Source organism: Macrotis lagotis, chromosome 8 (genome assembly GCF_037893015.1).
Source record: "Macrotis lagotis isolate mMagLag1 chromosome 8, bilby.v1.9.chrom.fasta, whole genome shotgun sequence".
NCBI lineage: Eukaryota > Metazoa > Chordata > Mammalia > Peramelemorphia > Peramelidae > Macrotis > Macrotis lagotis.
The window spans coordinates 28,960,852-28,973,384 of NC_133665.1; the positions used below are offsets into that span (position 1 = coordinate 28,960,852).

Genomic DNA, 12,533 nt, shown 5'->3' on the forward strand with positions numbered 1-12,533 from the left:
AGATGCATTCCTAAAAACTGCAAGAAAATATAATTCATGTCAATAGAATCATTCTTGAAGTATATTTGGATGTAATGTTATTTGAAAGAATCCTTTGCTAAAGGGAATAAATTACTCCTTAATTCATGTGCTTCATAAATTTGTTTTCATAGAATGATTTGTTGAAAGTAGAATGTGGTCTTTGGAAATTAGAAAATCATAGACATATACATTTGAAGGGAGATCAGGAAGATATCTCATCTGGTAATTTCATTTAAGAGATGAAGAAACCAAGATCTAGAGAAGTTAAGGTCATTGTATGACCTTCCAAGGTCATACAATGTACAAAGTGGTAGATCTAGAATAGGTCTTCATTTTCTAATTGCTCATGAGCCTGCTTCTTTCTCTGTGTTGATATTTAGATATTCTTATGTCCTCTTCATTTGTTTATGCTGTGACACTTTATATTGTAGAATCTGTGAATTCTGAGATTTTGGCTCATTTCTTTTTGGCTCCTTTACCTCTTCATTTCTCCCTGATCTCCACCCCACCCCCCCCTTATTCCCTACATATATTTTCAGAGAACTCTTATTTGATGGAAACCAGAAACTGGGACCTGGCAAACTGCTAGGCTGAGTGACCTACTCATCTATTGCTAACCTGGGAATGGGAACCTTTTATTAACGCTTCTTGCCTTCCTGAGGTAAGGCTATGTCTTAACATATGACATCTAATGGGACCCAAAAGGAACATTTGCTTGTTCTGATTTGCCTGTCTGAGGGGTGGTGCTTTATAGATAAAGGCTACTCCTAGTAAGGAAGAAACCTTTACTAATACAGAGCAAGTGCCTACACTTATAAACTTAGAGAAGGGGTTCTTAACTTATTTTTATGTGTGTCATGGACCCCTTTGACAGTCTGGTAAAACTTATAGATGTCTTAGAATGTTTTAGAATGTTTAGTATGTTTTAGACTGTCTTAGAATATTAATGCATAAAATAATATACAATGCATTAGAAAAGAAACTAATTTTATTAGAATACAGATATGGAAACACATTTTTAAAAATGTTCCAAGGTCCCCAGGTTAAACACCTCTGTTTTAGGGAAGTACTTGGGGTTCTGAGAGGCTAAATGATTTCCCCAGGGTTATAAAGTTAATATATGTCATAGTCAAATTTGTATCTAAGTTCTCAGGACTTTCAGGTCAGTGCTATATCCATTTTTTCATGTTGCTTCTGCATTAACTCATTAAGATATTAGAATTAATATTTTAGGGTACCTGGTGCTTCCAGGGCTATGTAGCTGGGATACAGTAAATTTGAATGATTCCTGTCCCAGTGAAGCTTACTGCTCTCACTACATTTCTTCAAGGATCTAGAATTTTATCAGTGGGCAGCTAGGTGGTACAGTGGATAGAGCACCTGCCCTGGAGTCAGGAGGACCTGAGTTCAAATTTGACTTCAGACACTTAATAATTGCCTAGCTGTGTGACCTTGGGCAAGTCACTTTAGCCCTTTGCATTAAATAAATAAAATTTTTAGAAAAAAGAATTTTATCCTGTGGATACTCCCTCCACCAATGCACATTGCAACCATTCTGTGATCTCTTAGGTAGTCATTGAAAGTTGCTGTGGTAATGGTCATAACAAACTTCACAATGACCTTCTCTGAGGTTAATTAAAAGCAAGGCTGATTTTCAGATGACAGATATACAATACATCCTGGGCAACTTTTAACTTTGGTAGTACCTTCTAAAGTTTTACTCTGTTGGCACAGACTTTGAGAAAGCTATATTTTCTCTTTGCTACATCATACCTTATAGAATTAAATGGTCATAAAGTCAACTGTCTTGTAACATAAGTTTTGTTTTTCAGTATTCACCATACAAAGTGATTCAAAAAGTTTTCGAACTCTGCAGATTTTTTGAACCAACAATCTATGCTCTAAAGAGAACAAATAAGGAGAAACAGATCTTGCTGGTACAAAAATATTTATAGCAACTCATTTTGTCCTGGAAAAGAATGGAAAATTAAGGAGTTGCTTACTAACTGAACAAAGTATGGTATTTTAATGTGATGAATTTCTATTGTTTTGTAAGAAAGAAGAAAGACACGGCTTCAGAAAAACCAGGGAAGATTCAGTGAATTGGTGCAGAGGGAAGCAAGCCAAACCAGGAAAACAATATATACTATAACATCAACATTGTAATAGTGAATGATTTTGAAAGAATTAAGAAAGTTGACAAATGGAATGATCAGTTATGATACTAGATAACCTATGATGAAGAATGCTACCCATCTACTGACAGGGGTGATGAAATAAGTATGCAGAATAAGGCACACATTTTTGGTCATAGCATGGAAATTTGTTTTATTTAATTATACCAGGTTGTCTTTTTTTTCTTGTAGAGGGAAGTTTAAGGAAGAAAAACATAGAGACTTGATCATTGGAAGAAAACAATTTTAATTTCAAAAATTAAAAAATGCTTCAATATTTTATGGTAATAATAAAATTTTAATATAATACTTTAAGAGGCACTGGACATATATTTTCTCATCTCATCCTCATTATAACCCTGCAATGTAAGAACTATTATGATCCTTATTTATAAATAGTAAAATTGAATCTGAAAGTTAAGTGATTTACTCAGAGACAGTAAATATCTGAGGCAATATTCATACTCAAGCCTTTTTGACTCCAAGTCCAATACAATATAATATACCACCTGACAAGACACTGGAAGAAAAATGGGTGTCCAATGATTGGAAGAATGGATAAACTAATTGTGTTATATGAATGAAATGAAACAACACTATACTATAAATGATAGATATGAGTGATTCAGAGATCCATGAGATTTGTATGAATTGATGGTGAAATTAGAAAAAAAATAAGAGGAAAAAATGCACACAATAGCCACAACAACATAAAAAAGACTATTGTAATGACCAAGACAACAGATGATGAAGAATATCTCCCTTGTCTTAGTATAGTGCTACTTATATAGGGATTTTTACCATCAGATATAATTAGTGTGTGAACTTATTTTGCACATTGTAATTCTTAGTTATAAAATAAGTTACCATTGGGGAAGGAGGATGAGGATATGACAGTGATGCTTTTTTAAAATCATCAAGAAAATTTTTTTAAAATTATCAATCTGTTATTGTAGAGGGAGCTTTATTACTGAGATTCCCCTACATGGGGAAAAAAAAATCACAAGTAGGTCTAAAAAAAACATTGAATAAAAGCAAAAATAAAGAATAAGTTAATATTCTTAGCATAAAGGAAATTCAATATTTCAAATTCTCTATGGCCTGTATTTCTCCCTTCCCTCACTAATGTTGTCATATCCCTTCAACAGCAGGTTTACATTTTTCCCCATTCAAGTCAGGTGGGAGGGGAAAAGATAATGTGCATTTTATCACCCTTAATTTCATTCTTTCCTAAGTCTTTGACCTCTAAAAATTATTATGGAACATCTTTCTCTTTGATTCAATTGTTTTATGTTTTAAAGCTTCCTAAAAGTTATTTGTATTTAACCCACAGCTCTTCCAAATTCCTTTATTAAGCCTGAGTAGGATAGGATCTCTTTCCTAGAAATGTTCAGTGACTTTTCTCCTCTTACTCTTTTTCCTCTAGAAGTCTTTTATCTTACTTGCTCTGCTTTCCATTATTAAATTGATTACTCAACATGGCACCTTCATAAGTGTGGGTTGACTTGGAATACATATCTTTTTTTTTTTCCTTAAAGAAAACACATTTCTTTCCAGCCATGTCCTAATGGGCAAACCTCCATTCTCATTTGGTCTTTAGTTTTGACAAACTGAATTCCTGCAGGGTCCCTTAGTATTGGCTTGAAGAGTTATGTTTTCTACATGCCATGCCATGTGGGCTGTCAATAGTTTTCCATGGTCTGTTCATTTCTCATTTGAAGCCAGACATGAGATCCATAGTGCTGGGGGTGTATTTTTCTTGTACAAAGAATATATTTCACTTAAATGAATAAGCAAGCTGTTTCTTCAGTATTATATACATGCATTCTCTCCTTTCTTTTTAAAAGAATGCTCTTTTAAAGTAACTTTTAGAGAAATTGAGAAGGAATCATTTTCCTCTAAAATGTTTAAAAATAATTTTTAAAATGGGAAAAAAGAAGAAGCTATTAGTAAAGACATAATTAACATAGTTTGAGAATTAAAGAACCAGTTTACTTAATACACAAATACAAAAAATGGACTTTTTTCAGAAACTGCTCCTAAAGAATAAATTAGATCATGTTCCAAAGAATGGATCATCATAGAAGTGTTGTTGAACAACAAATAATCATGGAATTGTGGAAACAGAAAGGATGTTTAGAGGTCCACTTTAACATGGGATTGACAATCTTTATTTTTCTGAGCATCATATTTTATTTTAAATTAATTTTATTTTTTCAGTTAACCAGCATTAATTTTCTCTCTTTCTTTTTCACTTCTCCTCTCTGCCATTGGAAAAAATAAAAGAGACTCCTGCAACACATATACGTAGTCAAGCAAAACAGATTTGTATATTAACCATGTCCCAAAAATGTATACCTCATTCTGATCTTGAGTCTATCACTTCTATATGTAGATGTGGGTAGTTTGCACCATCATCATTGATCTACTGGAATCTTGGTTGGTCACTTCACTGATCAAATCCTTAGTTCCTTGAAAGTTGTTTGCCTTTACAATGGTGTTTTCATTGTATAAATTGTTCTTTTCTTTACTCCTCATGAAAAAATGGAGTAGGAGGAAGGAAAAATAGATTTCTGCCAATAAAAAGAGAAGTCTATGTGTATGCCTATGTACACACTACAAATGTGTAATGTTCTTTCAAGTGAGGTCCCTGTATTATTGGTTTTACTTCACTTTGTTATGAGGCCTCTCATGAAGTGAAAGTGATCTATAAATGTAATGAAAACAAATCACATCAATAAAACTTTTTTTTAATTTATTAAGGCAATAGGATTAAGTGACTTGCCCAAGGTCACATAGTTAAGTAATTATTAAGGGTCTGAGGTTGGATTTGAACTCAGGTCCTCCTGACTCCAGGGCTGATACTCTATTCGCTGTGCTACCTAGCTGCCTCAATAAAACTGTTTTTAAAGAATTCTATTTGAATTCATTCATTCAACTAGTTTAAAATTCACTCAACTGTTTTTTTATTTAACTCATATTTCTCTTAATAACTTCTACCTTTACAATCTTGAATTTTAGAATTTCTCTCTCTATAATCCTGCATTCTTCCATTTTTCCTCTACATCTGTCCTCTTAAACCTATTCTTCATCTTCACTATAGCATCCAGCCATTCTTTATTTTTTATATTATTCTTTTGCTCTTTCTCTATATTCTTGATCCTTGAGTTAAGCAGTTCAGTTATACATTGTTCTTTACCCTTGAATGCTTTATTCCATTGCCCTACCATTTTTGGTGCCTTTTACTAAATCCCAGACTGGATTACCTCTACTACCTGCCTTTTCTGCTTTATGCTGTTGAATGCCAATGGAGGAAATCACAAAACCATGTTGACTAGATCCATCACAAACTGAATCTGAACTAGATCCTAACTACTACATAACAATCCTTTTATTCTGCCCTGAATGACTTTCATTCATACTCCCTGCCTTGGTATAAGTCCTCTACTAGAGTCCTAGACCCATCCGCCTGGCAATCATACAATCCATTCATCAGTGACCACACTTTTATAAAAATAGTAACTGTGAAAGCAGTGTGTAGCCTAATAGAAAAAACAAACAAACAACAACAATAGTACTAAGTTAGTAGACCTGTATTTCAATTTTTCCACTAAGTAACGTTTTGTCCTGAACTACTTTACCCAGAGTCTTAGCTAAAAACTTATCACCTGTAATAAAAGTCAGCAGTCAATAAATATTTAATGACTGCCTACTATGTGTTAGGGACTGCTAAATGATTTATAAATCCCATCTCATTTGATCTTCAAAAGAACATTGTAGAATAGATGCTATTATTATCTGTATTTTGTAGTTAAGGAAACTGAGGCAAGTTAGAGATTAAGTGACTTGCCCAATATTACACTCTTAGTAAATGTCTGAGACCTAATTTGATGTCAGATTTTCCTGACTCTAGATCTATCATTTTATCCACTATGCTCTATCCACATCCCCCTTATAAAGGGGAAAGGGAAGGAGGGATAGTGGCAAAAAGGAAAACGTGTTAGAATGGAGGGGTTACAGCTTAATGGACCGTCCATCCTTAGATTTAGCCAGAATCACAAGATGCTGAAGCTGTACCCAGGGAGTCTAACAGGTATTTCTGTAGTATTAGGGAAGGCAGATCTTGGGGTATGGGGTGACACTGAAACAAGATGGGATCCTGGGATAGCAGAGGCAAGCCACAGCCAGAAACCAGGAGAGAAGAGCAAGCCAAGAGATATGGTGAGGTGGTCTCAGTGTTGAAGAATCACACATTCGCCTAGGGAAGATGGTATCTTGGGGAAATGTCTTAATCCACCTTAGTTTTGGCTATGATTTCATTTCTTCAGGCTTTAATTTCATCCTTCAAGTAGAAAGAGTTGGACTGGATCCTCTCTTAGGCTCTTTTCAGCTTTGACATTTTCTGAGTGGACAAAGAACAGAATGAAACTAAATAGTTTCCATGGAGATTAAACATACGACCTTTACTTGATTAGCACAGTGTGGTGGCCAACTGTGTTGGTCTGCTGGCCCACCTGATAAGGATTTAGACTTTTTTTTCTGAATATGTAGCCCCTTGCAATGTGAAAGTTGATTCAAATGCTTATCAAAGGTAATCCCCTTTGCAAGATGAATATGGCTATAGAGGTTTGTTTGGCTCCAATGTAAGATTCTTTAAAAATTTTTGTGTAATTGTGTTAGATATTTGGGGAGGAGATTATTGTTCAATTGGCAACATCCAGATAGCAATTTCCTCACCTCCAAAGAATGTCAGACTCCTTACAATGTGTTGTCTAAAATCAGATATACTTAAGGGAAAATATGTGCATTTCTTTATATATGGAAATTCATCTCCCCCTCCAAATATTGAGTCATTTACCAAAATGCAAACATAGACATTTCTGTAATTTCTCCAAATAATCAAGTTGAAGAAATAAGAGTATCAGATGTGTGGTTTGTGAATTTTAGTCTTTGAAGAAAGGAAAATTCTGTAACCCCCCCTCCCCTCCCCTTTCTCTTTTCTTTCTTCTAAGCTCCTTGTATCATAGGCACCTCCCAGCTCCTAAATACTCACAGATTTTCTCCACTACTTGAAAAAAAGCAGGGAAAGATTTGCATGTTTTTAAATTAAGCTATAAAGCACTCAGGCTTGAAAACAAGAAAGTATGCAAATCTCTGGTCATAGGAGGTAACTCTTTTCCTGAAGCATAGAAGCTTAGGGCAGGGCACTCTAGTTCAAGTTCTGGGTTGGGATTTAATGAGTTGGATACCACTGAGGATTATAATGGGGTGTGAGGAAGTCTATTTTATAACTCTCTCCCCTGGGGAGGGACAGAGTAGGGAATTAAAAGCCACAGTTAATCAAAGATTTGAGCTCTCCAAATGTTTCTCCTTTAGTAATTAACTTTCATACTTCTGAGAGGCAGGAAGGGAAAGAGAAAGGCATGCCCTGCTTTAGGAAAATGAGTTAGGGTCATGAAGTGGAAAGGGTCCTGGATTTTGGAGTCAGAAAGCCTGGAATCAAAACAAGATTCTGCCACACACAACTGGGGTGTTCTTGTCCTGGGCATCATTTAACTTCTCTGGTCCTCTGATTCCTTAAGTGGAACATGAGGTTGAACAAGGTGACCTTGAAGGTCTCTTCCAGCTTCAAATTTATGATGTAAGGATACTTCTGTCTAGCATGCTGAACTTGGCTTACTAATTGGATCAACCAGATGATGATTCATTCACAAATCACAAAGAATTCTTTACTTTATAAAATGATCCTTTATAGAGTTTAATGGCTCCCTTAGTCTATGAAAAATTGTATTCTAGTCACAAAAAACTATGATTCATAAATAGTCACTCAGCTTATGTCATCAAATCAGGTATACCTGTTTTTATTGAACAGCCTCCTCTATCTCTTTTTCTAATCTTCCAAACAAACTGGTTAGGCTTTTATTTCTCCTCTTAAATATAGAGAAATTCAAGTTAGATTTTTTTAAATTTAAGGCAATGGAGTTAAGTGACTTGCCTAAGGTCACATAGCTAGGCAATTATTAAGTGTCTGAGAGGCCAGATTTGAATTCAGGTACTCCTGACTCCAGGGTCAGTACTCTATCCACTTCCCAACCTAGCTGCCCCTCAAGTTAGATTTTAAAAACAAACAAGAAAATAATCCTTTCTCTGGTTTCTAAGGTTGACTAGAGAAAATATTTGACCTGTGCTTTGTTTTTTAGGTCATACAAGCACTTGATCTTCAATTCCCCCCCCCCCAACCCCCACAGAAGGTAGTCTGTTAGTCTTTATATTGTTTCCATAGTATACATTGATTTAAGTTGTAATTCTAGGACTAAAAAAAAAATCAGAACTTACATTCAAAGGACTTATTTTATATTTTCACTCATCTCCCTTTCCCCCCCTATAGTATCAGAAAATTTGCTCATCCTTTTGACCAAAGCTAACTTGCTAACTGGGACCTTAATGCTATATACTCGTCCTCCTCATCTCTGCCATGTCCTTGCAAGATTGGTGATAATATTTATCTTATCTCCTTATATTTTCTCCTTCTCCACGAGGTTCATATCTTTGGCCTCCAAATATACTCAGGTCTCTCCAGCATGGAAATTAAAAAGAGAAAAAAACTTTTCTTTATCGTTTCAATCTTTCATTGTACAGTCTTACTGTTTCTTCTTTCACTGCTAAACTCTGAGAAAAAATAGTTATTCTACCTCCATTTCCAAACTATTTTAAGTACTTTTCCCCTTTCATAAAACTCTAACTTCATTCCTGACCAGTATGGCTGAAACTATTGTCTACAATTTCACCAGGACCCTATTAATTGTCAAATCAAATGGCCTTTTCTCCTTTCTCATTCCCCTTGTTCTTTCCAAAAATATGAGGATACAATTTTTCTGTGTCCTTCTTGATTCTACTCCAATTATACAATTCTATCCCTGTTCCACTTCTATTTGTTTAGTCACTTGCATCTTAGTCTCATTTGCTGATTCATCTTCCTTTTCACATCATCTAAATGTGAGTGTTCTTCTAAAGCTCTGTCCTTGACTTCTCACTCTACCCTGGGTCTCAGTTTCCTCATCTATGAAATGAGAGAGTTGGAGTACAAAACTTCTAATGATCCTTCCATCCCTAAATCTCTGATCCACTGAACCTGGTACAAAGCTAAGCTTCTCTGGAGCCTGGGATCATTAACTGGACTAATCTTCCAACATAAAGGCCTCATGAATGGCCAAGACTTTGGTTCCCTCCTTCTCCTCCAAGCCCATGATGCTTTAGCATTGGTTATCCCTGGTAGAGCTGACAGCTTGGTTAAGAGACCTTGCTTCCCAGAGCATCATTATAGCAGAGACAGTTGAGTAGGAATTAGTAATCTCCTTTCATTCAAATTTAATCACCCCAGGAAAGTTTAAACTTTTATTTTTGCTAGGTAAAACATTAGGAGAGAACTTTCATGGTAGCAAAAACAACCACACATAATAGATTGGGAGCTGGAGCCAAAAGGACTTCATCAGTCAGGAAAGGAAGTGTTTCCTTGGTAATATTTAAGATACTTTGGAATCCAAGTGCCTTGAATGGAGAGCTTTCCCAGGCTTTGAATGGCCATCAGTTCACTAATGTACTGAGGGTAATGTCAAAACATAATCAGCCCAGTAGCTAATATGGTTTATTTCCTTGGGAGCCAATGTAATTCTGTACTCCATTCACTTTTCCTCCTTTGTTTTCTGTTTATCCCTCACTTTCCTTTTTATTTTATTCATTCAAAATTATCCCTCTAGAACAGAGATCTCTACTAGGATTTCCCTTAGAGTTGCTTACAAGATGTTGAAATTGTTAAGGATTTGTATATCATGTTCATGCATCATTAGACATATTTTCAAAAGCTTTTATATAGGCCATACAGTTTCTCCCCCAAGAAATTTACAAAGTAGCATTTCCCACTTTTTCCTCTTAAAACTTGAGTTTTTTTCCCCTTTTTTCTATTCATTTTCAGTTATTCATTAGAAACCTTGACCTGAAGAATACAGCAAAAGTAAGGAGAAAGAGACAAGATAATACAAACAGAAGAATCACAGCTCTGTGGCTTGATGTCTATAAGATCCTGGTTAAGTCACTTTACTTCTTTACTACTTTACTCAAAGTAACTTTGATAAAGTCAACTTCACCCAAAGATAAAATTTCTTTCTGTTTAAACTGAAGGGTTTGGACTAGATGCTTTTTAGAGCAAAGCTTGATGAACCTTTATCAGACCTCAATGCTGTTTGCTGACATTTTTAGGGAAATCTACCAAGAAAACAAATGGGGTCATGCAGAGTTGGACATGACTGAAAAATTAAAAAGATGATTCTTTCTCTCCCCCCCCCCGTGACCTTTCAATTACTTAACTTTAAATCTTGTGCTTTGGAGAGACAAACTATCAAGAAAGATTTAGATGGGATGATAATAACCACAAAGCAATTCCTTCAATTAGGTGGGAACTCAATCCAACATACATTTATTATGTGTCTACTACATGCTGTACACTAGGAATACAAAAGCAAAATGAAAGATAGTTTGTTCTCATTATTGCCTTCCTCATTCTCCAGATAGTAAGGAAATAGAGGCTTGCAATCAAAAGTGGGTCCAGATCTTGTCAATAAGCAGGCACCCATGTAATATAATTCAAGAAGTTGGAAAGCCCTTCACATCCCACTTTATTCCCCTTGCATACTCTTCCCAATCACTCCTTAACACATTCTTATCTCACTATTAGATATTCATTCCTTTCAAGATTTTCTGATCCTTCACAACCTTGGGACAGGTGATGTGTTCACACATAAACTAATCTCTTGGTAGGAATTAATGTTGAGCAGACTGTTTGAAACCTTGGACATAGTAGGAGATAAAGAGATGAGATAGTCATAATTCTGCCTAAAGTAATACATGATTATATCCAGGACAAGATAACTTCCCACAGCAACTCTTTGTATCCCTTTTTCCTTATAATTTCTATCTCTCTCACCATACCACCCAGAAAACTCTCAGTCAGATATAGACACAGGAGATATGTAATATCTAATCCAAGCCTTCCTGGAATAGCTGAATTGTCCTTTTACTTCTTATTCCATCACTCCCCCTTCCCCTCTTCTTGTTTCTGTCTCTATCTCTCTGTTTCTGTCTTTTTTTAATCTGTTGTCTCTTTTTCTCTCTGTTTTTGTCTGTCTCTTTCTCTGTCTTTTTCTCTCTGTCTCTGTCTTTGTCTCTCAATCTCTTTTTCTCACTGTCTCTGTTGCTGTCTGACTATCTCTCTCTTCACTCCATTCCTCCCCTCTTTCCTTTTCATTCCTCTTCCTCCCCCTTCTTTCAGTGGGCTTCCTTCTATCTTTCTTACCTAGAAAAGTTCCTTGATCTTAAAATGATGTTAAAGTGCTCTCCAATTTTTCTCATTGGCCATGAGACCAACCCCTCTCCCTTTTCCCCTCAACTAATGTGTCAAGATCAATTTATATAGATTTACAAGTGTTTCCTGAAGGGGAAGAACATGGGAAACCCGGATGTAAATGAAAGACAACAGCAATGAAACTTAGAGTGAAAAACCTATCCTCTCCCTCTAATTTAAAACGTGAACTCCCACTATAGTGCTTGAGATTTTAAAGGCAGTCTGTTCTCAGCATATTTTTCTAGAGTGATCTCACATTTCTCTCCCTCTCACACTCCAGTCCATTTGATTAAATTGCTGATTCCTGATACAAGGTTTTCTATTTCCGACATTTGTACTATGGTTTCAAATTCTTCCCTCCTGTCTGAACTGGATTTCTTTCTCACCTTCTACTCTAAAACCTCTTGCTTCCTATGAGGGTCAGTGCCCACTTGAAGTCTTTTCTGATTCTCCCCCCTCCCACGTTTGTGATCATCTTCAATACTTTGTATTTTTTAAACATTTGAATATTTGTATTTCAATTTAATATTAGTATTTATTTTTTTGGACTTATCCAGATGTATGGAAGGCTCTTGAGTTCAGGGACTATTTTGATCTTTGTATTCACAGCACTTTTCATTTTCCCTTTGACAATGTAGTTGCTTAATAAATTCTTGTTCAATGACTACAATGATGAATTGTTTAGGGAAGGGAACTTTCAAAGTAATTCTCCTTTCATTTGCTACATTGTTTAGCTGTTACATTTTTTCTTTCTCTACCAAAGAAAATCTGAATATGGGATGGAGTTAGGGAGAATGCTTATTAAGCATCTCCAAGGATAGAAGAGAAAGGAAGAGTCTCCTAGAAAGAGAAAGCTCTGCCGCTTAGAGCCATTGATAGAGAGGTAGAAAGAATTTTAAAGGTCATTAAGGGCAAGCCTCTAATTTGTTGGGACTTGCCCG

At 35.6% G+C, this 12,533-nt stretch overlaps 1 long non-coding RNA gene across 1 annotated transcript in view; it reads right to left on the reverse strand.

Moving 5' to 3' along the window:
- Positions 1 to 2,470: 2,470 nt before the first annotated feature.
- LOC141495382 (uncharacterized) overlaps positions 2,471 to 12,533 on the reverse strand; it is a 29,671-nt gene continuing 19,608 nt past the window's right edge. Inside the window, exon 3 of the long non-coding RNA XR_012470754.1 lies at positions 2,471 to 6,597. This is a non-coding gene — a long non-coding RNA (uncharacterized LOC141495382). The remainder of the gene's footprint in view (positions 6,598 to 12,533) is intronic.